Consider the following 26,325-nt stretch of genomic DNA (forward strand, 5'->3'; position numbering starts at 1 on the left):
GTAGGTAGACGCTTTACCGTCTGAGCCACCAGGAAGTCCTTTCAAACAGCCCTTACGTGGAGTCTCCTAATCCTTTTTCTTCACTGCAGCTTGGTTTACAGAATTATCAGCTTGAAAGATCGGGGGAAGGAGGCTGGGCAGGTCAGGTCGAGAGGAGGCAGAAAACAGCAAGCCGGAGCCCGCAGGCTCCTGGGAGGGGTCCGCTTCCGCTGCAGACCGGAAGGGATGGGCCGCAGAGATCCTCGGGTCCGCCATGCTGCACCCGAGATAGAACACGTCACCCAGCAGGAGGGGGAACCCTGAGGCAAGGGAACCAGGAAGAAAAAGAAGCCAGAAAGCGCCCCCAGACTCCACCTCCCTGACTCCATCCCAAAGCCACTGGACAAGAAACGAAACTGTGTGACGGGGCTGGCGGAGGGAGATCCCAGGTCAGTTTGTTGCCTGAAAAAAGAGTCATAACCTGAGTGGGAATTTTTAGGACTTTGAACCCGGGAAGCAGCGTCTCAGGTAGTCCTGAGAGAACTGCTCTGGGGAGGCGGGGGAAGAAGTCAGGTTATACAGAAGTGTGTGACAAAGGGGCTTCCCTGGTGGCTCAGACAGGAAAGACTCTGCCTGCAGTGGGGGAGGCCCAGGATTGAGACCTGGGTCGGGAAGATCTCCTGAAGGAGGTCCTGGCAACACACTCCAATATTCTTGCCTGGAGATTTCCTTGGATAGAGAAGCCTGGTGGGCTACAGTCCATGGGTTCACAGAGTCGGACATGACTGAGTAACTAACACTTGGCTTGCAACAAAGGAGGCAGATAACCTGAACATTAAAGATTATTGTTAATTAAGGAAAACCAGGTGTCTCAAGGAATTTAGTGCTCTATGTATGGCAAGTGTTGGGCTCACTGAACTCATTTCTTTCATGTGCACCTCAGTGATCTGGGCTTCCCTGGTGGCTCAAACGGTAAAGGAACTGCCTGCAATGCAGGAGACCTGGGTTCAGTCAGTCCTTCAGTTGGGAAGATCCCCTGGGGAAGGGAATGGCAACGCACGCCAGTGTTCTTGCCTGGAGAATTCCGTGGACGGAGGAGCCTGGCAGGCTGCAGTCCAAGTGGTCACAACGAGTCAGACAGGACTGAGCGACTAACACAGCTATCTGGGGCCAGCCTCCCACAGTTCCCCATGCCCCTGCCCATAGGGAGTAGCAGCAGCCACATCGAGGCATTATTCTTCCTTTCGGGGCCCTCTGGGCTCAGAGAGTCACATCTGGAGGGCCGGGGCGTCCCTGTTTACCTATATGGCAAGATAGTCGACTTCACAAGTGCTTGGGGAGGCCGAATGCCCTTCTTCCTTCTTTTTTCTGCTCCCTTACCTGATCAGCTCTGAGGCCGAGGACCTCACCTCCCAGCGCTGGTTAGGTTCACCTCAAGCCTCAGCTCACTCTGCACCTACCTCCAGACCCAACTAGGTCACCAGGAGGCAAGGGAGTCCGGGGCAAAGTGTCAGAAAAGGTGCAGGACACTCTAAGATCCATTCTACCAAGGCCCAAGCAAACTGTCTTCCAGTAGAAAGTACACCTCAAATGTCCACCTCGGCCAGCAAAGTGGCCACGCCAGGGAGGCAGAGGGATGAGGTTTGGAAGAGGTGAAGGGAGGCTTCAGTTCTAGCTTAAGCAGTTTAACTGTGAAGCGGGATGGTATGTTACAGATACCCATCATGCCAATATCTTTATTTTTGGTTTGCCTAAAACATTATTAATTTTTTAAAATAGATTGTTACAGCCACCGTAGAAAGGAGGTTCTCAAAAAGAAAAAAGAAAACAAAAACGAAAAGTAGAACTAACATATGACCCAGCAGTTCCACTCCTGGGCACCTATCCAAAACACCAAACACACTGATAGCAAAAGATACATGCACCCCAGCACTCACAGCAGCATTGTGTACAGTTGCCAAGATATAGAAGCGATCTAGGTGTCCACCAGCAGATGAATGGGGAAAAGAAGACGTGGTGTATGTGGATATTGGGATACTGCTTCGTGTGCTAAGTCGTGTCTGACTCTTTGCAACCCCATGGACTGTATAGCCCGCCAGGCTCCTCTGTCCACGGGATTCTTTAGGCAAGAATACTGGAGGGGGGGTGGGGGAGGGGGTTGCCATTTCCTCCTCCAGGAGATCTTCCTGACCCAGGGACTGAACCCAGGTCTCCTACATTGGCAGGCAGATTCTTAACCATTACCAACACCTGGGAAGCCCCAGTGAAATCTTACTCAGTGATAAAAAAGAATGAAATGTTGCCATTTGTAACAGCATAGATGGACTTGAAAGGCATTATGCTAAACAGAAATGTCCAGCAGAGAAAGACAAATACTTATATCACATATATGGAATATAGAAAATATAACTGGTGAATACAGCAGAAAATAAGCAGGCCAAAATAGGGGTGGGAGCGTGAGAGATACCAAGAGTGTAAGGTAGGGATGTCTTGTACACCACAGGGAGGAGAGCCATCATTTTATAAAATCTATGCTTGCATGCTCGAGTCGCTGCCGTCATGTCCAACTCTTTGCAACCCCATGGACTGTAGCCTTCCAGGCTCCCCTGTCCATGGGATTCTCCAGGCAAGAAAACTGGAGTGGGTTGCCATACCCTCCTCCATAACCTTTAAAATTATATAAGAATAATATTTTTAAAATATTTTTTAAATAAAGATCTTTAAAAATTGTGTTTTAAATAGATCTCATACTTGACTTCAGAGAAGGCAATGGCAACTGGTTAGACTTGGAGTCTGAAATCCATGTCGATTGCCAAGTAACTCTGTGCCAAGCACTGCACCCTCTGTGCTTCAGTATTTCCAGCTATAAAAGAGGCAGGGGCTTCCCTGGTGACTCAGTGGTAAAGAATCAACCTGCCAACGAATAAGACTTGGGTTTTATCCCTGGGCCGGGAAAACCGCACATGCTATGGAGCAACTAAGCCCATGAACCACAACTATTGAGTCATGCTCTAGAGCCCAGGAACTGCAGCCACTGAGACCGTGAGCCTCAGCTCCTGCAGGCCTCCCTAGAGCCTGTGCTCGGCAACAAGAGGACCCAGCACAGCGAGAAGCCTGCCGCAGTGAGAAGCCCGTGCGCCGCAATTCCAGAGTGGCCTCACTCGCTGCAACTGGAGAAGAGCCTGTGCAGCAACGAAGACCCAGCACAGCCAAAAATAAAGAAACAAATAAAAATTATTTTTAAAGTAAAGGCAGGGGGCTACCTATGTTTCTTGCCTCTCAGGGGGTTCATGCAAGAAAGTCCTGTGAAAACCCAAGCAGCATATAAAAGCAAGCCGTCACAGGGGTATTTGGGGTGGGAACTACCATGATGTTAAACTCACAATTGCTGGAATTTTAGGGCTTATTAGCACATGTACATGGTAGGCATAAATGACAGAGAAGCAGGGGCATTGTTCCAGCTCCATAAACTGGGTTAGCAGGCTCCCCTGTCACCCTAAGGCCTGTGTAATTCTTCCTGTTCCCCACTCTCCAGGAGTCCCTCTGCAAAATATCGGCATTGGAGGCCATGAAGTAACTCTCCTCTCTCACTCTTGTGTGTGTGGTGGGGAAGACAGTCACATGATTTTCTAAGCATGTGATTCAAAAGCAAAACATTTTAAAGTTTTCTTTATGTTTCCCTAAAGCAGTTCACCGTCAGCATTGTGTGTGTTTCAACCATGGCTATAAATTCGCACTGATTTCACTTTTACATGCCCTGTGACTTCTAGCCAGATTAATGTCACTTTAAAACAGCCACTTTGGGAAGCTGTACTTCCTGCCTATGATCTTTACTTTGCTTAAGACACGTCAGAAACTCTTCTGGGGTTGCTTTGAGAATTGATTTACAAGCCACACAAGGAGATCCATCCTACAAGTCTAAACTGAGCTTTAAAACTAGTGTTACTCAGGTGGACCACCCACAGTACTCAAAGAATAAACTTTAACTTGTTTCTGGAAAGCAAAGCTCCAAACAAAGAAAAAAGATTTGACACCCCTGAGGACATTTAGAGAATATACCTTGGGTTCTGAAAAGTTTCCAGAACTTTCTCAGCAGTGATACCATTGAGTGAACCCTGAGGACAACCCTGAAGGTGACCACTCTGATCTGGGCATAAGGGTTTTAGTCTACTTTCTTTTGAAATTGAGTTTTACACTCGATAATCTTTAAAATATATTTTGAAGCAAAATCTCATGAGAGCATTGGTGTTTTTTATGGTTCGTGGATTGAGCCAGTGACAAAATGATTCTAGAATTTGTTTGGGGGCAGGTAAATTCTGATATGTTTTAATGGTACATTTTTAATCTAAGAAAGGAATTCTGACTTGGACTTTCGATGAACATATCATGATGGTTTGTGGACCTGCTCTCTCACTGAGGGATGGGTCACTAATTTGTGTTTTTTTTCTTTTTCTTAGAATCACTTCTTGTCATTTTCCACCATCCACTCTAGATTCCTGTGGACACTTCTGAGTGGTTGAAATGCCATAGCACAAGTTAAAAATCATTCTTTCACTAACCAAATTTTAACTGGGGAAATGATTGTTACCATGACTGAAATACTGCTCAACCGCAGTCCTATTTACTCCTAGAAAGAACGTTAAGTAATTCTTTTGAATTCTTATTACAGCCAAATTATTAATTATTTTCTAGGGCTTATTAGTAGACACCCTAAAAAATTTCTATTTACTTTTAAAACAATTTGGCTGCATTTAAATGGCATTTCTATGGAAAAGCAAATAAAGTGAAGATAAACTGAATAGAAATAACTGGCAATGTTTTCAACCTACTGGATAACACAGGGAGCTCTACTCAGTATTCTGTAATAACCTATAAAGGAAAAGCATCTGAAAACCTGGCTATATGCACATGTAGAACTGAATCACTTTACTGTACACCTGAAACTGTTGCAGTTTTGTGAATCAACTATACTCCAACATAAAATAAAAAAAAATGTTTTTGGAGGAATGAGACAATGATATTTTCAAATTGCCTACCCTGTTTTTTTTAAACAGTTAAAAAAAAAAAACAACAATAACAGACTGAGCAACCAGAAACTCTTTGTAGTTATACCTCTCACAAAAAGGCTAAGTGTACATTAAGATGAGATTTCACTGTATCAAATGCGAACTCTATTCAGATCCGACCATCTAACCTCCGCCCACCGACTGGCGGCAGCAATGCAAGGCTGGGTGATCGAGTCTGACCTCGGTGGCGGCAGGGGAAAGATTTCATCCAGGACAAAGCCTGGCTCTGAAGATCAGCCTGGTGAAGTGCATCATAAAACTTTACTGCTCCTTTTGGAGACTGGCTAAGCCAACCAGATAATAAAAGACTGATTTATAAGCCTCGTGCCTGTTGGCACCTTAGCAATTTGGAGTTAAGTAGCTTGGATCAGCTCCAAGATGCTTTATTGTTCTGAGGTAGTCTTAGTGGGCCGATCAAAAATGATGAGGGGCAGGTGGGAGGGCTCTTGTCCCACGCCCTGACCACCTGGGATCGTCGGCTCTCAGCTCTGGCTACAGTGCTCAGCGTCACTAGGCTACATTTCGAAGTCACATTTGTTCCCTGCGCCCTCCAGAAGTTCTCTTTGCAGCTCCACAGAACTAGACTTTATTCTAGATTTAGCGAAAAAGCAATAGATGGACAGCACAGAGTTTGTTTTCCTTCTGGTTAAAGGATGGACAGGGAAGCCTGGCGTGTTGCAGTCCATGAGATCGCAGAGTTGGACGCGACTGAGCGACTGAGCTGAACTGAAAGCCAGACTGCAGTGTTTGGTTCAGTTCTTACAGAGAGGCGGGAATTCAGGCTGTCATGCCCTTGAAGGATCCTCTCCTCCCTCCCTCTCTCTCTTCTTCCTTCCCTTTTCCTTCCTTCCTTCCTTCCTTCGTCACTGGGGCACCAGGTTTGGCTCTGAAGACTCATTGTGAGGAATTCCCTGGCAGTCCAGTGGTTAGGGTTAGACGCTTTCACTGCCACGGGCCCTAGTTCAGTCCCTGCTGGGGGAACGAATATCCCCCAGCCAAAAAGAGAAAAGCTCTTCGTGCTAAGGTTCCAAGCTGAGCTTCTGTCTGATTCCTAAGAGGTGGCTCCCTCTTTTTTCTGCAGCCTTGGCAGTTGAGCCTCCATCTTTCTTTCTGTCCTGGACGATGGACACGTGATCGGCCTCTGGAATTCCCTAGCTTTGCTGGTGCCAGTGCCCATTCTGGATGCAGAAGTCCTGCTCTTGACACCTGAACGTGGCCCTGCAGCCCAGGTGACGGGCTGGCCCCCCGGGGCACGCTCCAGACGTGGCCCGCCTGCCCTCTCAGCCTTCTGAGTCCCGACTCCTTCGGGCGTCACTCAGCTGTGATACCCCTGGTGTGGAACCAGAGCGACACTTGAGAACTGGACAGGGGACAGACAGTGCTCTGTGTGACTGAAGGCCCTGGGCACATTCAACCTGGAGCAGGAATGACCAAGTGGAGAGGAGATAGTGATCTTCCAAAATCTAAACACTGGGACTTCCCTGGTGGCTAGAATATCCATTGGCGGTGGATAAGAATCCATCTGCCAGTGCAGCAGACACAGGTGTGATCCCTGGGCCAGGAATATCCCACATCTGGGGCAACTAAGCCCGAGCACGACAACTACTGAGCCCGCACTCTAGAGCCACTCAGGCCGCAGCTAGTGAAGCCCTAGCGCCCTAAAGCCCATGCTCAGCAACAAGAGACGCCACCGCAGTGAGATGCCTGTGCACCAGGAGGAAGAGGAGCCCTCCTGTGCAGCAACAAAGACCCAGAACCACCGAAAATAAATAAATACCTGAACGCTGTCCCCCGTGAGTTGTGGCCCACAGAAGAGAGGAGCCTTCTCACTGGTCCCGTCTTTTGGCTGGCCAGCCAGCTCCCCCAAAGCTGCTCCACGATGTTCTGTGACCTGCTTTCTCCCAGATTGAAAACTTTCCTGCTCCCAGGGAGAATCAGGACCCTTCAAGATTTGGGTCCGGTTTCCTATCTCCCTTCTTCATTCTTTTCAGCCCAGTGGTGCTACAAAACCAGTGATGCGTGATTCCCCAGGCACACCCACCAGCCCTCCTGCCTCTACCCCTGGCTCACTCCTCTCCAGTTACGGTTTCATTGCTGGTTACTGGTTTCATGGCTGGTTACTGCTATGGGTTGAATTGTGTCCCCTTCAGGAAATATACAGGCTTCCCAGGTGGTTAGGTGGTAAAGAATCCACCTGCCAATCCAGGAGACCCGGGTTTGATCCCTGGGTTGGGAAGATGCCCTGGAGAAGGAAATGGCACCCCACTCCAGTATTTCTGCCTGGAGAATCCCACAGAGGAGCCTGGAGGGCTACAGTCCATGGGGTCACAAAAGAGTCAGACACACCTGAGGGACTAGGCAACAGCAACATAACACTGGAGCCCTATCCCCGGTGCCTCAGAGTGTGGCCTTATTTGGAAATAAGGTCTTGACAGAAGTAACCAAGTGAAAATGAAATCTTTAGAGAGGATTCTAACCCAATATGACTGTGTCCTTATAAAGAGGGGAAATTTGGACAGAAAAAAAGGACACTCACACAGGGGAACACCACGTGAAGATGAAGGCCAGAGGTGGAGTGATGCTTCTAGAAGCTGGCTGTTACCAGTAAACCACCAGAGGTTTACTGGCAGAGGCACAGAACAGTTTTTCCCTCACTAGCCTTCCGAAGAAGCCAACCCTGTGGCCATTCGATCTTGGACTTCTTGCTTCCAGAACTGTGAGACAATAAATTTCTGTTATTTCAAGCCACCCAGTTTCTGGTGCTTTGTTATGCCAGCCCCAGCAAACGAATAGAGCATAGCCCCAACTGTAAGCTCCTAGCAGATTCTCCTCCTTTATAACGTGCCACCATCATTATCCCATATGTAGCCTGAGACAGCTGTGAAAATAAAAACAAATATTGACTGGGACTTCCTGGGTGGCCCAGTGGATGAGACTCTGTGCTCCCAACGCAGGGGTTCTGGGTTCAATCCCTGGCCAGGGAACTAGAGCCCCACCACCACAAACAAAGATCCTACTGCCTACCATAATGAAGACCTAGCTCAGCCAAACAAATAAGCAAAATAAATAAAATATGAAAGAAATATTGATTGAGCACAGGAGGTGCTGGGATAATGGATATGAAAGTATTTGCCTAAGTATAACATTACAGAGCATGAGATATTATGAGATCTTTACCGCAACTGAGCCAAAGCAAAGAGATGGATGGAAGATGCGGATGGATTTAGAGTTAGGTGCAAATTCTAGTGTATTCTTTACAGGATAAGAATTTTCACAGTGCTACTTGTGATAGTAATAGCCAGGAGCTACTGAGCAGATAATACGCTTTATGTCTATAGCCTTTAATATACAGCTTCCCAAGGAGTAGGAACTACTGTTATCCCAACTTTGGAGGCAAAGGGAATTCCCTTAAGGAACCATGTGAGGTCGCAGGGCAATGTCACGGCTGAGCCACAGTTTGAAGCCTTGCCTCTGAGGATACCCTGCTAACTGCTACCGCACCTGCTTGGCTGTGAGGAGAGTCAAGTGGCCTGGTCACCATCTGTCCTTGTCCCTCAGTTGCTGTGTGTCCCACAGCTTTGCTTCTCTCGCAGCTAAGCAGCTGGAGGTGAGAGCAGGCAATAGTAGCTAACATTGAGAATTTTTAAAGGAATCAGTGCACGTGCTCATCAGCTCCTATTACTCATCCAGTCTCTGCGACTTCACAGGGTGAGGGGAGAGAACCCCTCTTCCTAGAAGGAGAGGCTTTTCTTAGGTTAAATGCCTCGAAGTATATTCTCTGGTGCAGAAGTATATCCTCTGGGGCTTTGAGGATGAAGACAGGCATGCAGGCACCTCTGCACTCCAGCAGAGAAGGGCAAGAACAACAGACCAACCACCATTATAGGAGCGGAGCAAGGAGACCACCACCCCACCCACGGTTTCACCGAGCGAGGACCCCAGCCAGTTCTGGGGGACTGACCACAACCTCCTGATCGTCCTGCAGGCCTCAGACAGAAGTTGAGGCTGAAGCAGAATGAGGGGAGCAAAGCCGAGGCCTCGCGCGATTTCCATGTGTGTTTTCCTGTCTCAGAGGACTGACTTTGAATTTCAATAAGGACAGGTGTTGGCTTTCTTTCCACTTTTTTCCCACTGAACACCAATTCTTGGTGGTTCTGACTCTTTCTAGAGCTCTCAGGTGGGCAACCTGGGTGTCCCTCGCCCCTGCAGCATCGTGCCAAGGCTCTGATGTGTTGCCATCGCGGCTGCCCGGGTGTGGGGAGGGCAGCCAGCCAAGGCTGACGCTCCTCTCGAACAGGACAACATGCGAGACAGCAGTGTTGAGTGCAAGGAGGCCCCGCTGTCCAGCCCTGCCCAGCCCCGCCTGCTTCGCTAGACCAGGCTTTGGCTTGAGGAGTCAGGACGCCAATCTCCCTTTGTCCATCTCTAGCAACTTCGAGGAAGTGGCTGGATAGAACGGATGTTCCCAACGGCCTTGGACACAAATGAGCCACCTGGCTCTGCCATTCGCACCTTCTGACTGTAGGCAAGTTGCCTAACTCCTCTGATTGACTGTCTTTCTTTGTGTGAAAGAGCATTTTATGTCTTTCTTGCCAGGTGGTCGTACTGACTGGCGAGATTATATGTCCGCTGAGACACTTCGGAGGAGATCACTATGCTGCTGCTGTTGTATAGTCGCTAAGTCGTGTCTGACTCTTTTCCAACCCCAGAGATGGTAGCCTGCCAGGCTCCTCTGTCCATGGGAATTTTCTAGGCAAGAATACTGAAGTGGGTTCCCATTTCCTTCTCTAGGGACCTTCCTGAACCAGGGATTGAACCCATGTCTGCTGCATAGACAGGCATCTCCTGCACTGGCAAACAGATTCTTATCACTGAGCCACCTGGAGATCAATAAGTGATCACAATGATTATTCAATAATTGGAGAGACCGTGTCAGCTCACTGCAATCACATTTCACTCTATCCAGTCAAGAACTATCAATATTTTCTCTGTTCCAGCCACAGGGCTAAGCCTGGAGGCTCTTAAAGACATGCACAGGGGTTCTTCCTGCAGGAAATTCCAGTCTCTAGCAGAGAATCTATACCTTGTGTTTACTGGGCTATAAATCAAGATAGAAAGAGGTGGCTGTCTGTTCTAAGAAGATAAAGTTGGTTGGTAAACAGCACTTTCAGGTCTGGCCCATGCAGAGACAACGTCAGAAAGAGCCTGTAATTAGTGACCCAGAGCCCAGGACCTGAGCTGGTTATCTCTGGGGTGCCGGCAGACATCTGGCCTAAGTAGTAAAGACGAACTCAGACCTCTGGTCCCGGGGGCACGTTCAGGCTGAGCTGGACCCATGTAATTAGCGCTGGGACCAGGCCTCTCTGGCTATAACCACAGCGGTTACTAGAGATTCTGTTTATGTCTCCCCAGCTGGGGGGCTGTCCCTCCTGCTCCCTCCCAAAATACTATTAAAAGCCTCCTCCTATCATTGCAAATAGTGACAGCCTTTATTTTCTTGAGCTCCAAAACCATTGCAGATGGTGACTACAGCCATGAAATTAAAACATGCTTACTCCTTGGAAGAAAAGCTGTGACAAACCTAGATAGCACATTAAAAGCAGAGACATCACTTTGCCAACAAAGGTCTGTATAGTCAAAGTTATGATTTTTCCAGGAGTCATGTATGGATGTGAGAGCTGAACCATAAAGAAAGCTGAGCGCTGAAGAATTGATGGTTTTGAACTATGATGTTGGAGAAGTCTCTTGAGAGTCCCTTGGACAGCAGGGAGAGCAAACCAATCAATCCTAAAGGAAATCAACCCTGAATATTCATTAGAAGGGCTGATGCTGAAGCGCCAATACTTTGGCTACTGATGCGAAGAGCCAACTCATTGGAAAAGACTCTGATGCTGGGAAAGATTGAAGGCTGGAAGAGAATGGGGTGACAGAGGATAAGAGGGTTGGGTGACATCACCGACTCAATGGACATGAGTGAGCAAGCTCCAGGAGATAGTAAAGGACAAGGAAACCTGGCGTGCTGCAGTCCGTGGAGTTGCAAAGAGTCGGATACGACTGAGTGACTGAACAAGAAGACTACCTCTCGTTGCAAAAGGAGGCACCACCCAGTTGAGCACCCTCTTCTCAGTACCAAAAGGAGAGGAATTCTTTTGACATTCCTTTTCAGAAAGTTGCAGACCCCCTGGAAGAGAGGGGAAAACTCTGAGATGGAGGTCTGGTTCTGTCCACAGTGGCTGAATGGATGCTCTTGGTGGAAAGTCCCAGCCTGCTGGAAGCAACGTGCGTAAAACCAGCAGCCATTCTGCACATTCCAAAGCCTCCTGCACCTGCAGAGACCCCTCACACAAGCCATCTCCATCACAATGAACCATGGCCCTCGGACGCTGGGCACAGTTATCTCCTGTATTCACCTTCAGTTGTATGCAAAGTGTTCTTCCAGAGGGCTGACCCTCTGGTAAACAAAGTTTGCATCACAGATAGGATTACTCCCTCAGCCTGAGTTTTTCATAAGCAGCCCTGCAAAGTTGTGTGTATCCAGCCTGGACTTATTGACTTTATGACACATATCTGTTCAAAGGCCAAAGCAAGAGTTAAAAATGAATATGTCGGTAAGTGGAAGACATTCCAAACTGAAGGCTTGATTGCCAAGAAGTTCTAGGGAAAACACTCCATTTACAAACCATAGAAGTGAGATAAGGTGGATTAAAGAGCTTGGTCAGGGGTTACTAATAAAGGGATTATGTGGCTGCAGAGTTGATGAATAAGAGGAACTTGGGAAACTATTAGTAAACAAAGTTCTGATGACCTAACACTGTGGCTAGAAAAGAAAAGGGGAATTTGGGGTAGGTGTGCAGGCTTAAATATAGAATTAAACACCACTCAGAGATTCCAGAAAGACAGAAAACAGCCTGAAATCGTTCAATTACACAGAAGTTCCCCAGCTGAAAGTTATAAGGGGTGGATAGTGAGTTGCTACTTTTGACATTAGAAAAGCCTACACGGGGAGAGTCCAAGCTTAGCACGCATCAGCTCTCCTGAGTATACACCGAGAGTCCAAAACAGAGTTCTCTCAGCCCTCACAGTGCAGATATTCACAACCAGCTCCCTTCCTTCTCACTTCTGGGGTCCCAATTTCTTATGCCAATAGCCCCCTACCAAGTTACCCCGCTGTTGAGTAATTAATCCAGAATCAGGCAAAAGTCCTTAGAGGGCTAGTTTTGTTTACATGCACAGGCTTAGCTCCTCCAGAGCTTACAACCTCCTCAGAGTGGGTTATCACACAAATGACGCCATGATATGGGGCTTCCCTGGTGGCTCAGTGGTAAAAAAAAACTCGCCTGCCAAGGTAAGCAATGAACCTCGGGTTCGATCCCTGGGTCAGAAAGATCTCCTGGAGAAGGAAATGGCAACCCACTCCAGTATTCTTGCCTGGCAAATCCCATGGCAGAGGAGCCTGGCAGGCTACAGTCCATGGGGCCACAAAAGAGTCAGACATGACTTATGCCTAAACAACAAACATGCTATGATATTGTTCCGTCATACTCATAGCATAAAGGAAAGATGATGCTGTTCACTGAAGTGGCTTTAGGTCAAAGCAGAGCTTTGCAGAGTGTTTCTAGCAGCTTACACCCTGTCACTGCCAGGCAGCAGGTTAATGCGCTTTCCAGCCAGACCACTCCTGCCTGTTTTTCCCTCCCACCCCTCTGCACTTATCTTTCTTCCCCCTGACTTAGCTTCATCTTTAGATATGACTGATCACAGTTCAGTGCCATAGGAAAAAAAAAAAACGGTAGGTGAAATAGCGTCAACAAAGGGAAGGTGTGTACATGCTCCCTTTACAAGGGCAGTTTCGACCACAGTTTCTAATGATACCTGATTTGATGAAGTCATGTTTCCCTTGCAAGGCAGTGATCGTGAGCTTTCTCAGGAAGGTGACACGTGGCAGAGTATGTTGGTTACTCAATTCAGTTCGTGTGTGTTAAGTCGCTCAGTCGTGTCCGACTCTTTGCGACCCCGTGGACTATAGCCCGCCAGGCTCCTCTGTCCATGGGATTCTCCAGGCAAGAATACTAGAGTGGATTGCCATTTCCTTCTTCAGGGGATCTTCCCAACCCAGGGACTGAACCCTGGTCTCGTGCATGGCAGGCAGACGCTTTATCCTCTGAGCCACCAGGGAAGCCATCAGTTCAGTTTAGTGTATATTATATAGGCTCAGATGGTAAAGAGTCCGCCTGCAATGCAGGAGATTCAGGTTTAATCCCTGGGTGGTTAAGATCTCCAGAGAAGGAATGGCAACCCCTCCAGTATTCTTGCTTGGAGAATCCCATGGACTGGACAGAGGAGCCTGGTGGGCTACAGTCCATGGGGTCATAAGGAGTTGGTCTAGTGACTAATGGACACAGTAGTGTTTTCCAGGTTCAGTCCTTACCCACGACCACTGCACTCCAGTCCGTTTGTGGATGCTGGTTGCAGTGGTGTTTGACTTTGTTTGAAAGCAGAGATGAGTCGAAACTCAGTAACCTTGAAGGTGGACGGACACATGGTGACTGCCAGCCTGAACACTTCCAATCACCCTCCTGCAGTAATCAGGAAACAGTAAACGAAAGTGTTATGAGCAGGCTCGTGACAAACAGAAGTGGAGCAAATAGTGACAAAGGTCGAATAGGGAAACTTTATCTGACAGCCATGTCTTGAGACTCTGTACTTGCAGCAAGTGTAAAGAGCAATTATTTCCTGGTGTGGCTGCCGAACACCCAGATAATATGCAGATATCCATGGAAATCTCCACAGCAAGATGGGAAACATCACGCTCTTAGTACCTAAGTGCCAAGACTTAATGAAGCGTAGATGTAGAAATGGTGATGTCACACATAACTTGGCGTGGCTGTGGGGAGCGCCAGGATTCTGAATCCAGAGCTTTGAAGTTGGCCAGCACTGAACACTATAGACAAGGGGAAAAGTCATTTCTTTTCTTCGCTGGTAAGTGAAACGCAATGGTGTATGGTTGCTGGGGTAGCTGTGGGGAGAGGTGGGTGTCTTTTGGAGCCCAAACACCTGTGACTCCAGAGCTGTGGCTTAAGGGAGAAAAAAACACATTTATATTGCACAGTATTTTTATGTACTAAATTCTCTGTCCTCAGCGATAGATCACACGGATAAGCCAAAGCAGAGATGAAATGCATATTTTTTTTGTTTACGGCCACCTCCAGGTGTTCCCCCTGAGCACCTAGGGGTGCCTTACGAGCTCAGTGAGCCGCTAGGGCCCTGCCATCTCCTCCCCGTCTTCTAGCCTCCCGTCTCCTCCAGCAGTCTCTCTCCGGGCCCTTTATGGGCGAGCCCCAGACTCAGCTCTTGAAAGGCTATCCATACCGAGTTTCTGGAGACCGGTTTGCTTGGTCCTGGCCTTTACCATAAACTGTTTGGAAAGTTTTCTTTAGCCCTGTTCTCCAGGCCCCGCCCCACTATGGTGTTTACCTCCGGTCAACAACTCTGTTTGCACAAGTGAAGGCTTCTGTCCCTATCACACACAGTTTAAAGTACAATCCAAAGCATTTGCCACATACGTTATGAAAAGAAAGGCATACCTTTCACATTTTCTGAATTGTGTTGTAAATGTATAAGAAAATATAAATTTTTGCAAAAAATATAAATTCTTGCAAATTGATTAAATAAAAGCAAAGCTCAGGAGAAAAATATAGCAAGGACATAACCAGTTTTAGGAGGAAAAAATACAAAATTTGTAAATGCACGTATCATAAAAGATGGTTTCATGAAAAATACAGAGAATGTGAAGCAAAATAAATGGGCAATATTTTTTTTCTTTACAAATTGACAAATATTAAAAGGCAATATGCAATGTGGTCAAAGACTGTAAAAGCATATATTTCTTCACTGCTGGTGGGAACGTAAATCTTATTACCTTTCAGGATGGACAGGGAGGCCTGGAGTGTTGCAGTCCATGAGGTCGCAGAGTCGGACACAACTGAGCCACTGATACGATCACCTTTCCAGGGGGCAGTTTATGTCAAACTGTTTTCCTCTGGAAAGAAAAAGAAACAAGTAACTGCATGGATGACCACAATGAGGTAAAAGAAAGTACCAGTAGAAAACAGTGGAAAATATTTTTATACGTGATGGGGTGGGGCCTGCTTAGAATAGAGCCAATGCTAAAGTCTGTAAAGGGAGCGACGGTCAGCTCCAAGTGCCAGAAAGATGGAGACTCTGCATCGAAGCTGAATCGTAACTCGAAGCACAAATGTCAAGTTGGATAAAATGATTTCTACAGCGTGTGCACGAGTGGCAAACGCTTGGTGAAGCTGCAGGGGTGGCAGCTTGCAGACCTTAGTCCCTCAACCAAGGATCCAGCCCAGGCCCTCGGCAGTGAGAGCGCAGAGTCCCAACCAGAGAATTCCCAGTAGGCTGGTTAATAACGGCGTGTACTGTTATTTATGCCACGTGCCTCGTGGGAGAGCTACATGAAAAGCTGTTAAGATGTATGCCTGTGTGAAAAGACTGTGGAATAGGAAATGCCTTATGATTTATTCTAAATATATATGTGTATATAGGCTCATGTAATCATATAAACAAGTCTGGAAAGTTACACACTAAAAATAATTATCTCTGGTTGATTGAGATAACAGAGGATTTTGCTTCTCAATTCTAATATTTCTAGGCTTTTGAAAATTTTTAAATATGCAGATTACTTATATAAGACAAAATATATTTAACAGAAAAAAAGAAGATAAAGGGATTATGTCTTTCTCCCGTTCTTTCCACTGTTTTTTATTTTTAATTAAAAAATGGTAAATTATGAATACAGCAAATGGTTTTACCCAGATTTCATTTAAAAAAACAGAAATACTGTAACTAAAGATTACCAAAGAGAAGAGAAAATTAATGACACCGTCACCTGCTGGGATTGTATGTGAATGACGGGTTTTTATTTGTATGTTATTCGACTTTTATTATCTATTTTCATTAAAAAAATGCATTTTCAAGTAAAAGAGCATATTGAAACAAAAAGGAATTTACTACTATAGAAATAGGTGGGAAAAGTTCCAGGTTTCCTGAGCTGCTTTGTGATGTGGAAGTGGGTGAGAAAATGATTATGTAAACCAAGAGAAGGTTGAAGACTTTTGCTGCGTTGAAAACTGTCTTTGTTATAACCTGGAGACTGTTTCTTTCAAAACTTCCTTGACTATGCAGATGAGAAATCTGATCCCTAGAGAGCGTAAACAAGAGCCAGGCCTTACTTAGTATTATTTCCCCTGAAGTTCAGAAACAGGAGGTGACCTGCCCAGGATCATAGAGTTGAGACAGAGACAGGACTAGAACCCTAGGCTCCCAATTTTAAACTTCTCTTCACTGTTTTATGACTTGACTTTAATCCTGAATTCTATTCTCTTTACAATTCAGTGCTCTTAGGTATTACCACTCGCTCACTACTTTCTTGTTTCTTCCTAAAATCTAAAGAGGTAAATACATGTTAGCAACTGATTCTAAAATGTGTAAAGAATATAAGCTTTGTTTTCCTTAAAGTGTTTTTGCAACCTTCTTTTTGATGTTTCTGCACCATTGAAACAATCGAGACTTAGTCATTTGACTTAAATGATTACGCTCTTTCTTGCTATTTCTTTCACTGCTGCTGTTAGCATTAAAATAGAGTTCAAGACAAATAAATAGGTAACATCCAGCCGGGAGAGCCTAAGATTCAGCCTGATGACACTGGGCCTTCACAATAAAAATTTTGGCCTTTACCATTAGTTCTTTTTTTTTTCTTTAGTTTTTTTTAAAACAAAATTTAATTGGAGGACAAATGCTTTATAGTGTTGTGTTGATGCCATACATCAACCTGAGTCAGCCATAGATGCACATACGTCTCCTCCCTCCTCAACTTACTGTCTTTTTAAAAAAAGGTTTTTTAAATTAAATTGAAGTATAGTTGATTAACAATATCGTGTTGGTTTCAGGTGTAGGACAAAGTGATTCCATTTTATATGTATGTGTGGGTGTATATATACATATATATATATATTCTTGTTCAGATTCTTTTCCAGCATACATTCCATTATAATGTGTAAATATTCCATTCCATTATACTATATATTGTATATACTATGTTCTTTTCCATTATTACAAGATATTGGCTATAGTTCCCTGTGCTATGTACTAGGCTCTTGTTGTTTACCTATTTTATGTATAGTATGTGTATCTATTAATCCCAAACTTCTAATTTATCCTCCCCTGCTATCCCCACTGGTAACCATAAATTTGTTTTCTATGTCTGTGAGTCTATTTCTGTTTTGTAAATAAGTTCATTTATATCATTTTTTTAGATTCCACCTATAACTGATATCATATGTTTGTCTTTGTCTGACTTACTTCACTTAGTAGAATAATTTCCAGATCTATCCATGTTACTGCAAATTTCATCATTTTCTTCTTTCTGTGGCTGAGTGGTATTCCACTGTATATACACACACACACACGTATGTGTGTGTATCACATTTTCTTCATCCATTCATCAACTCATGTTTAGATTACTTCTGTGTCTTGACTACTGTAAACAGTGCTGCTATGAACATTGGGGTTGAATGCATCTTTTTGAATCAGAGATTTCCTCTCTTCCAGATATATGCCGAGGAGTGGGATTGCTGGATTATATGCTAACTCTTTTTTTATTTTTTAAAGGAACCTCCATACTGTTCTCTGTAGTTCCCCATTAATTCTTAAAAAAAAAAAAAAAAGAATTCCTGGTGGCTCAGGGGTTAAGAACCTGCCTTCCAATGCAGGGAACATGTATTTGGGGTTCGATCCCTGGTCGGGAAACTAAAATCCCACAGGCCGTGCAGGGGCAGCTAAGCCTGCGTGCGATAATAAAGACCTGTGCGTGCTCAGTTACTCAGCTGAGCCTGACTCTTTGCGACTCCATGGACTGTAGTCTGCCAGGCTCCTCTGTCCATGGGACTTCTCAGGCAAGAATACTGGAGTGGGTTGCCATTTCCTCCTCCAGGGGATCTTCCCAACCCAGACATCCAAGGATATCTCCTGCGTTGGGAGGTGGATTCTTTACCACTGAGCCACCTGGGAAGCCTTAACAAAGACCCAGCACAGCCAGAGGAAAAGAAAAAGACGGGCACGAATTTCCAAACTTCTTCTTAACATCTCGGTGGGACAGGAAACAGCTCTGAAAACAACCAGGCCCTTTCCTCATATTTACACAGACATTTAGACATGAGTATTTCCAGGCATTACATTAATAGGACCTTCAATCTCCCACAATAAGAGTCCAGATTTTGTTCCAAAATTCTGCCTCCATAAAGAAACCTGGAAAACAAGGAGAAAAAGCCTAGAAAACTTTCAAACTAAAGAAGACAGAGGAGGCCACAGGGAAGCTTCCTATCCCAATAACTTCACTGTTCTCTGAGATAAATCCTTTTAGGGCAAACTTCTAAAAGGATAGGATTCCATTAGAAACTATGACAGCCTGTGAGAATTCCCTGTGGTTCAGTGGTTGGGACTCCCAAGTTTCTACTGCAGTGGGCCCAGGTTCATCATTTTTGGCCAAAAATAATAAAATAAAAGAAAAAAAATTTAAAAGAGACAGTCTGACAGCCTATTCATTACAAAGTCTACCTGAAAGGGCACTTTTCCAGAAGAGCTCCGATTGAAGACTGAATAAGCCACAAGCAACAAATAAACCGGAGCATAAGTACAACGTGCTCGTGTCCGACTCTGTGCGACCCCGCGAACCAGCCCCCCGAGGCGCCCCGCTCCTTGGGACTCTCCAGGCAAGAATACTGGAGTGGGTGGCCATGCCCTCCTCCAGGGGCTCTTCCACAGCCCCCCGAGGCGCCACCAAGGAAACCCATAAGTACAACAGATCCTCTTATAAAGTTATTTTAGGGTTTATGAGCGCTCACTCACACGAGAGTCAGTCATACATGACTCTGTGACCCCATGGACTGCAGCCCACCAGGTTCCTCTGTCCTTGGGATTCTCCAGGCAAGAATACTGGAGTGGGTTGAGACTTCATGCATGTACATATCTCGTCATTTGAGTAATCAAAGGAGAAGTTACATAATGATGATATATTTGATGTTTGTAATAATTTCAAACCACGTGAACTTAACCTTCCTCAGTGGAATTCATAAGATGCTGATGTGAACCCCCAAGAAGGACTTTCACCTGGCCTGAATTTGAAGCTGAAAGACTCTCGGTTTGAATCCCAGCTCTGTCCCACTTTACTAGCTGTGTGCCTAAGGTCAGTTGTCAAATCTTGTAAAATTGAAACAACATTTATTTTATATGGTGGCAATAGCAATTAAATAATACACTATATGAGACTGACACACATTTAACCTTACCTAATCCATTAACATTCTTCTAGTTATCTAGGAGCCTGTGAGTATCAAAAAAAAAAAAAAGACTTATTTGCTGAGTAACATTACAGAACTGGAAACATGTGACTTAAAAACAAAAACAGACCTCAGCTAAAAATAGCATCCCAGAAAGAGTCCCCTCCCACTGTAAAGTGACATCAGAAACCACAGCCACACAGACTCTTCTCAATATATGGGAACTGATGGAGGGCATGGGTTACTCTAGAAGTCTCAAGGACTGTCTTAAGCAAGCCCTCCCTTTTCAGTCCCAACTGGCCACAGTTTTGTGCTCTAGTCCCCAAAGTTCTTATCAGGAAGTAGAAAGTCCTTCCGTCTCATCAGAAACACTTAGCGTATTTATATATACAAGTTATGACATTGCAGTGGAGAAATCATAGAGACAGCACATCTAATTTTCCTGATTTGTTCTAAAGTAAAATCACAATTTTTGCTGGGGGAAGGGGGTTACTTTCTCTTCCTCTTTTACGTAGATGGATATCCAAGGAACCAAGAATAGATGATTTCCCCCTTTTTACGTAGGAGATCTTACTCAAGTAAGAAACCATTCGATTACACAAATATTCCTAGTCCTTCCAGATGTCACTTTTCTCTTTATATTATTTTAAAATATATTGTTATATACTGTGTCTGGTTAGAAATATATTGATTTCCTTAAAATTGTACTAAGCTGTTGAAAGAGCAGGACAATTTGTATATTTCCCCTTCTCATGTAAAAGATATTCCTTAACTCTGAAACTGGACATCATTACCCTTCATAATTATTTCTATATTCCTTGACTGTTGTGCCTCTGTGTATACGTGTGCGTGTGTGTGTGTGTATGTGTGTGTTGGAGTTTGTCAATAGAATGGATTTGGGCATTGTAACCAGATTGTCTTGTAAGGCCATGGGCTTTGTTCAGAATCTAATTAGAGCCCTTTAATACTGTGTGGTCCTTTCAGTTATAAGATTATGTTCGGGGGATCTAATGTGCAGATGGCGATTGTAGTTAACAACACTGTTATATTTTGGAAAGTTGCAGAGAGAATAGATTTGGAAACATTCTCAGCATATGTGAGGGGATGGACGGTGTCAGCTACACTGTGGGGAAGTCACTTTGGTACATTTGTAAGTGTATCAGATCAGAACATTTCTGTGCCTTAAACTTACCCTATATTATATTTCGACTCTATCTCAATAAATCTGAGGAGAGGTGGGAAGAGAATTGTGTGCTCCTGAGGTTGGAAGTTTTAAGAAGAGAATCCTGGGAAGATAGGAAACACATTTCTTAAAGATCCAAAGAGATACAAAATCAGTTAAGAGACCAACAAGACGGGTTATAGACTGGCAGGGACTGAAATAATGTTATAATAGCCACGGGAACTGAAGGCCCAAGTCCCTGTTCTAGGCTATAAATGAGACTCAGTATGTTCCTTCAGAGAGTCTGCTGAGAACCCAGTGAATATTCCAGTACCCCAGATTACATGGGAAGACAACTCCCCAACTCCCCCCCTTTTTCTTTGGCCCCAGGCAGCTCTTTATTCATGGTCAGCAGTGGCCTGGGCGCAGGGGATTGCACTCGGGGACCCCAGCCAGGCACGCTGAGCCTCGCCGCCTCCCAGGTTGGGGCTCCTGGCAGGCTCAGCGACAGCTCTGTCCTCCAGGGCCTTGCAGCACCTGGGAAACCCTTGGCTGGCCAGGGCTGAGCTCCATGCAGCCCCTGGGCCCAGGACCCTCATATCCGGCCCCGCAGAACACAAAGCGCCTCCATCATCCAGACCATTGGAGGTGGGTTAGAGTTGGCACTGGAGTACACAAAACCACAAGAATCCCACCAGCCCGGTGTCTTCCCCTCCCACCAGCCCGGTGTCTTCCCCTTACCCCAGCAGGGATAAGCTGCTGGGACCTCATCCATCCTGACCTCCACCCACAGCCGGGCAGAGACAGGACAATGCAGGGGAGGGAGCGGAGGGGCTGCTCCAGACCTCTGGGCATCAGATGTTCACAGTCAAGGTTAATTTACAAAGGGCAAGGGACCACGGGGTGGGGTCAGGGCTAGGCTCCAGGGTCCCATCTCTGAAGGTGGATGGGCCAGACCAGGAGACTGCACAGAGCCAGGGTGGTGGCCACGCCCACACCACCTGTCAGGCCCACCATCAGCCAGTGGTCCAAAGCCACACAGGCTTTGCAGCAGAGCTCCAGGGAGCAGGGTTTTGGGTAGCTCGAAAGAATAGTTTCTTTTTTTTCAAATGCTATCTTTCAACCTGGAGAAGAATTTGAATTAGGTATAGAAATGTTTAAGACAATCAGATCTTTAGGATTAACATTTGGGGAGGAGATGGTACATATTTAATATTCTGTGTATTCTAGTGTTTAAGAAATTATGATGTGGAAAAAATTTGACCTATATGTTATTCTATGTAGTTAATATCTAAGAAAATTAGGCACAAGTTTAAATGGGAGTTACTAGGCCAATCCCTCCCCACTGAACTTCTGATTCTACAAAGCTCCTTTCCTCATCTCTGCCCTCCTCCTCAAGTACAAAAGTTATAAAGAATTATAAACAGTCATAATAACTTGTTTAAGATCTAGTCTAAGGGGAGCCCCTCGCATTCCCACTACAAGACAATACAATAGTGGTTATTTTAAAGGTGTGTCCATTGACGACTAGAAGTCAACAAAAAGCCAGCTCGGAGCATCTCTCGCTGCCTCCCACAAACACCTAGTTAAAGAGGACAGCTCCTTCACAGAGATAACTAACATTATCTAACATTATCTAGAGATAACTAACATTAAACATCCCATTGGTTTACTTATTTTACAAAAGCTCTTAAAGCATTTAAAATTTGTCTACTATGTCTGTTGGCCTGAGAGCAGAGTATGCTTTCTTTGTCTTTCAAAAATACGGAAAACAAAAAACACAAACAAACAACTCCCAATCTGCTTTTTACCAATAAGCCCAAACAAGTCAAACAAGAAAAGCATGAGGAAACTTCCCTGGTGGTCCCGTGGCTAAGATTCCGAGCTCCCAATGCAGGAGGCTTGGCTTCCATCCCTGGTCAGGGAGTTAGAGCCTGCACACCACAGCTAAGAACTGTTGCAGCCTAATCAAATAAACATTTAAAAAAAAAAAAAAAAAAGGATGGAAAATTTTTACACATCCCAGCAGGTGTCAGAGGTTTTTTTCTTCTCTTTTCTAACCACTAAGTACATGGAAATCAATGCACTTTCTTGTTTCCAGTTTCCCTGTAAATGGTTGACCTCAGCCTATTGTGGGCACAGAGTGAGTGAGTGAAGTTGCTCAGTCGAGTCTGACTCTTTGCGACCCTGTGGACTGTAGCCTACCAAGCTTCTCCAGGCAAGAATACTGGAGTGGGTTACCATTCCCTTCTCCAAGGGATCTTCCCTGGAGTGGGTTACCATTCTCTTCTCCAGGGGATCTTCCCTACCCAGGGATGGAACCTGAGTCTCCCGCATTGGAGGCGGATGCTTAACCTCTGAGCCACGAGGGAAGCCCTCTAAATGCTTTCAGATTACATGGAGCCAGCAGGGAAGCCCTCTAAATGCCCTCAGATTACATAGTTTAAAAAAAGTTAACAGTGAGTGAGGATCACAGTGTCTCTTGGCCTTTAAGGAGCATAAGAATCCCCTGGAGAAGGTCTTAAAAGGCAGATTCTGACGCAGTAGGTCTGGAATGGGGCCAAGAGTCTGCATTTCAGGTTCTCAGGAGATGCGGGTGGTTTTGGTCCCCTGATCTCATGTAGACGCGTGGGGATGGTAGCCGTAAGCTACATTTCTAGTTAGAACCGGAAAGTTTCATTCTGGAGGCAAAAAACGTTTAAGGCAAACTCTACCAAGAAAGATGTTTGTGACTGTAGCCTACCAGGCTTCTCTGTCCATAGGATTTTCCAGGCAAGGATACTGGAGTGGGTTGCCATGTAGCCTTTTCCTTTCTTAGAAAACAGTAGGGGAGGGGTACATTTTTCACAAGCCATACTGATGGGGCTTCCCAGGTGGTGCTAGTGGTAAAGAACGCTCTTGCCAGTGCAGGAGACATGAGAGACCCGGGTTCAATCCCCGTGTTGGGAAGATCCCCTGGAGAAGGGCACGGCAACCCACCTCAGCATTCTTGCCTGGAGAATCCCATGGACAGAGGAGCCTGGTGGCCTAGGCTCCACGGGGTCGCAAAGAGTCGGAAGCGACTGGCAAGTGACTCACACACACGCTGATACTGACGGTCCCTCTTACATTTGCAGTTTTCCCTCTCCTTGGGTCTCTGTCATTCAGGGTGTTAGTGATGATGGCCCTGGAAACTGCCCAGATCTCTTGAAATCTGGGAATCATGAAAAAAAAGAAAATGGTTCTACAACTGAGATGGGAGCCAGCACATTTTGATGGCTCGGCTATTTATTGAAATCAACCCCTCTGGCAATAAACCTTGAGGGCAGAGGGGCTGGATTTTGAGGCTGAGATGAAAGCAGACACTGGGAGGAGAAACAATGACCCAAGCCACTTCCCTGCTGGCGGGGGAGGCGGGGGCAGGCGCCCAGCACTGGCCAGACAGCCCATCCCTGAGGGTAGGTTAAGACCCAGCCGTCACAGAAGGCCACCTCGAAGCCCAGCTCCCAGGAGGAAAATGATAGCCAAAGGAGAAAACAAGGGTGGGGGCCTGTGAATAGACAAAATGTACCCTCCCTCTCATCAGGAGCTAGGATCAGCTGGGCAGATCACACAGCCCTTGCTTAGGGCTCTGCAGGACTCCGATTAGAGAGAGACAGGGCACGTGTGTGTGTGTGTGTGTGGACAGTGGTGGGAAGCGGAGCCCCCACCGCTGTAGGTTCTTACAACAACTGAACCATAACAGCTCAAGAGAAGATGACTCTGGACGGAGCCCTCCTGGGCCAGTGCTATGTTCTGTCTCGAAACCAATATTGTTATTACCGCACAGCGCTTCCTCTCTTTGTTTTACTGTCTGAGCCAACACTGGGCCCGGCTGCCCAGACATTCATTTTCCTGCTTAGGACACTTAGTTCCAGAAGAATAACACAATCAGTAACTAGAGGCTTGGCAAGAGATGATACCATCCTGCGTGAAAAAAAAAAAAAAAAAAATACAGTGCGTGCCTGCCAGATAGAACCCACACTAGGAAACGGAAAGTAGAAATCTGGGGTCGCTAGAGACCCACCCCTGGAGGGAAGGAAGACTTCGGAGGGGCCCGCTGCCCTCCCTAGGCAGGAATGAATTTAAAAATTCCAGCCCCTGTGAAATCAGGAGAGGAGGGAAGAAGCTGAAGCCCAGAAAAGCAGGAACTCTGCGGACAGCTGACTCATAAAGGTAGGCTTTTAGGTTAGGCTGCCCTCGGGCAAAATTCTCCCTCTCCGATCAGTTCCACTGTTTTCTGATTATCCTGCTGCCTGATAGCCTAAAAACAGAGATTAACGTGGAGCGTTATCTATTTAAAATGCAGCCCTCCCTGGGAATGGTAATAAGCCATCAGGCACTGACAGGTTGTTGTGAACTGGTTTCATTCAGGGAGTGGGAATTAGAATGGAGAAAATGGAGACAGTGTAATCAGTCAAGCCTCTCTTTTATGCACACGAGGAAATCCGTGGTCGAGAGAGGAAGCCTCAGGTTCAAGAGCACAGAAGGTCAACGGCAGAGTGAGGTTACAGCTACTGCTCTTGGTCTGCGGGATCGCACAACTCCTATTCCCTGGCACAATGAAGGCTTGCTTTATTTTTAATAGTCACACGTGCATGCATGCTAAGTCACTTCAGTTGTGCCCAACTCTGCGACACCATGGACTGTAGCCCACCAGGCTCTCCTGTCCATGGGATTCTCCAGGCAAGGTTGCCATACCCTTCTCCAGGAGATCTTCCCGATCGAGGGATCGAACCTGCGCCTCCTCCATTGGCGGTGGGTTCTGTACTGCTGAGCCACATAGGAGGCCCTCAGATAGTCATAAAGGTTGAGCATCTCCCCTGGGCCAGGGCAGGAAGAGCTGAAGACCCAGCAGGCGTGGCCTTCACTGCATGGAGCTTGTAGTCTAGTTTGGGAGACTGATAAATAAAAAAGCCGCCACCTGGGAAATCAGGCCGACTGCAGCTGTAAAGGAGGACAACAAGGAACGTCATGAAGAGGGAAGACTGTTTCATATTAGGTGGCAGAGAAGGTCTCGGGGGCACTCAAGGAGGGCTCTGGAGGGTACGAGAGATCAGCCTCCAGAGTGCAGGGCAAGTACAAACAAGGGCTAAATCAATCCTTGAGCAAAGAAAAAACTGCACATCATCTGGAAACAGAGAGGGCCCAGTTGCCTGAGTGCTGGGCTTCAAAGATCTGAGTTCACACCATGAGCCCGCTACCTACCAACTCTGCCTACACCGCTCGGGCCCAGAATTGAGGTTGTAAGATACAGTGGTTACACCTGGTGTCTTCATCTTGATGGCCACTAAGATGAGGACTGACCAGCCTCACAGTTCACTTGCCTTCTACTTTGGGCACTTCACCACTACACTCTATGGCTACATTTTCCATTTCTAAGGAATATAAAGTTGTCTTTTACACTCACTTCTTGGCTCTAATATCTTAATATTGTCTCCCCTGTGGTTTCCTTTCAAAATCCTGACACGTCTTCCAATCATATATCAGATCTTTAGTTCACTGTTCTGTTATTTGGTTGGACTGAAAAGCATACTGATTCGTCTGCACTCGGATTTTAATAACATTTTGGCTCTGTATTTTCATTTCTGCTGCCACTAACAAATGCCAGCCTCTGTGAATTTCTTAAACTGCCACTTGAAGATTAAAAAACAAGGATACCATCTGGTGAATCCTGAAAAAGTTTAAATAAATATTTCTTTTACTGTTGTATCATTTCTTTGTGAGCCCAATTAGCATGGCT

General features: G+C 45.9%; 1 long non-coding RNA gene across 2 annotated transcripts; it reads left to right on the top strand.

Annotated features, from left to right (window-relative positions):
* The first annotated feature begins 269 nt into the window (after positions 1-269).
* On the top strand, positions 270-17,329 carry LOC105604571 (uncharacterized). 2 transcript variants are annotated; one of them, XR_009598180.1, is made up of 3 exons: positions 270-428; positions 6,127-14,024; positions 14,972-17,329. It is a non-coding gene; the product is annotated as an uncharacterized LOC105604571 (long non-coding RNA). The 2 variants fall into 2 exon arrangements; XR_001024136.5 differs by having other exon boundaries at positions 10,702-14,024.
* The last annotated feature ends 8,996 nt before the right edge of the window (positions 17,330-26,325 follow it).

Source organism: Ovis aries, chromosome 23, assembly GCF_016772045.2.
Source record: "Ovis aries strain OAR_USU_Benz2616 breed Rambouillet chromosome 23, ARS-UI_Ramb_v3.0, whole genome shotgun sequence".
Taxonomy (NCBI): Eukaryota; Metazoa; Chordata; class Mammalia; order Artiodactyla; family Bovidae; genus Ovis; species Ovis aries.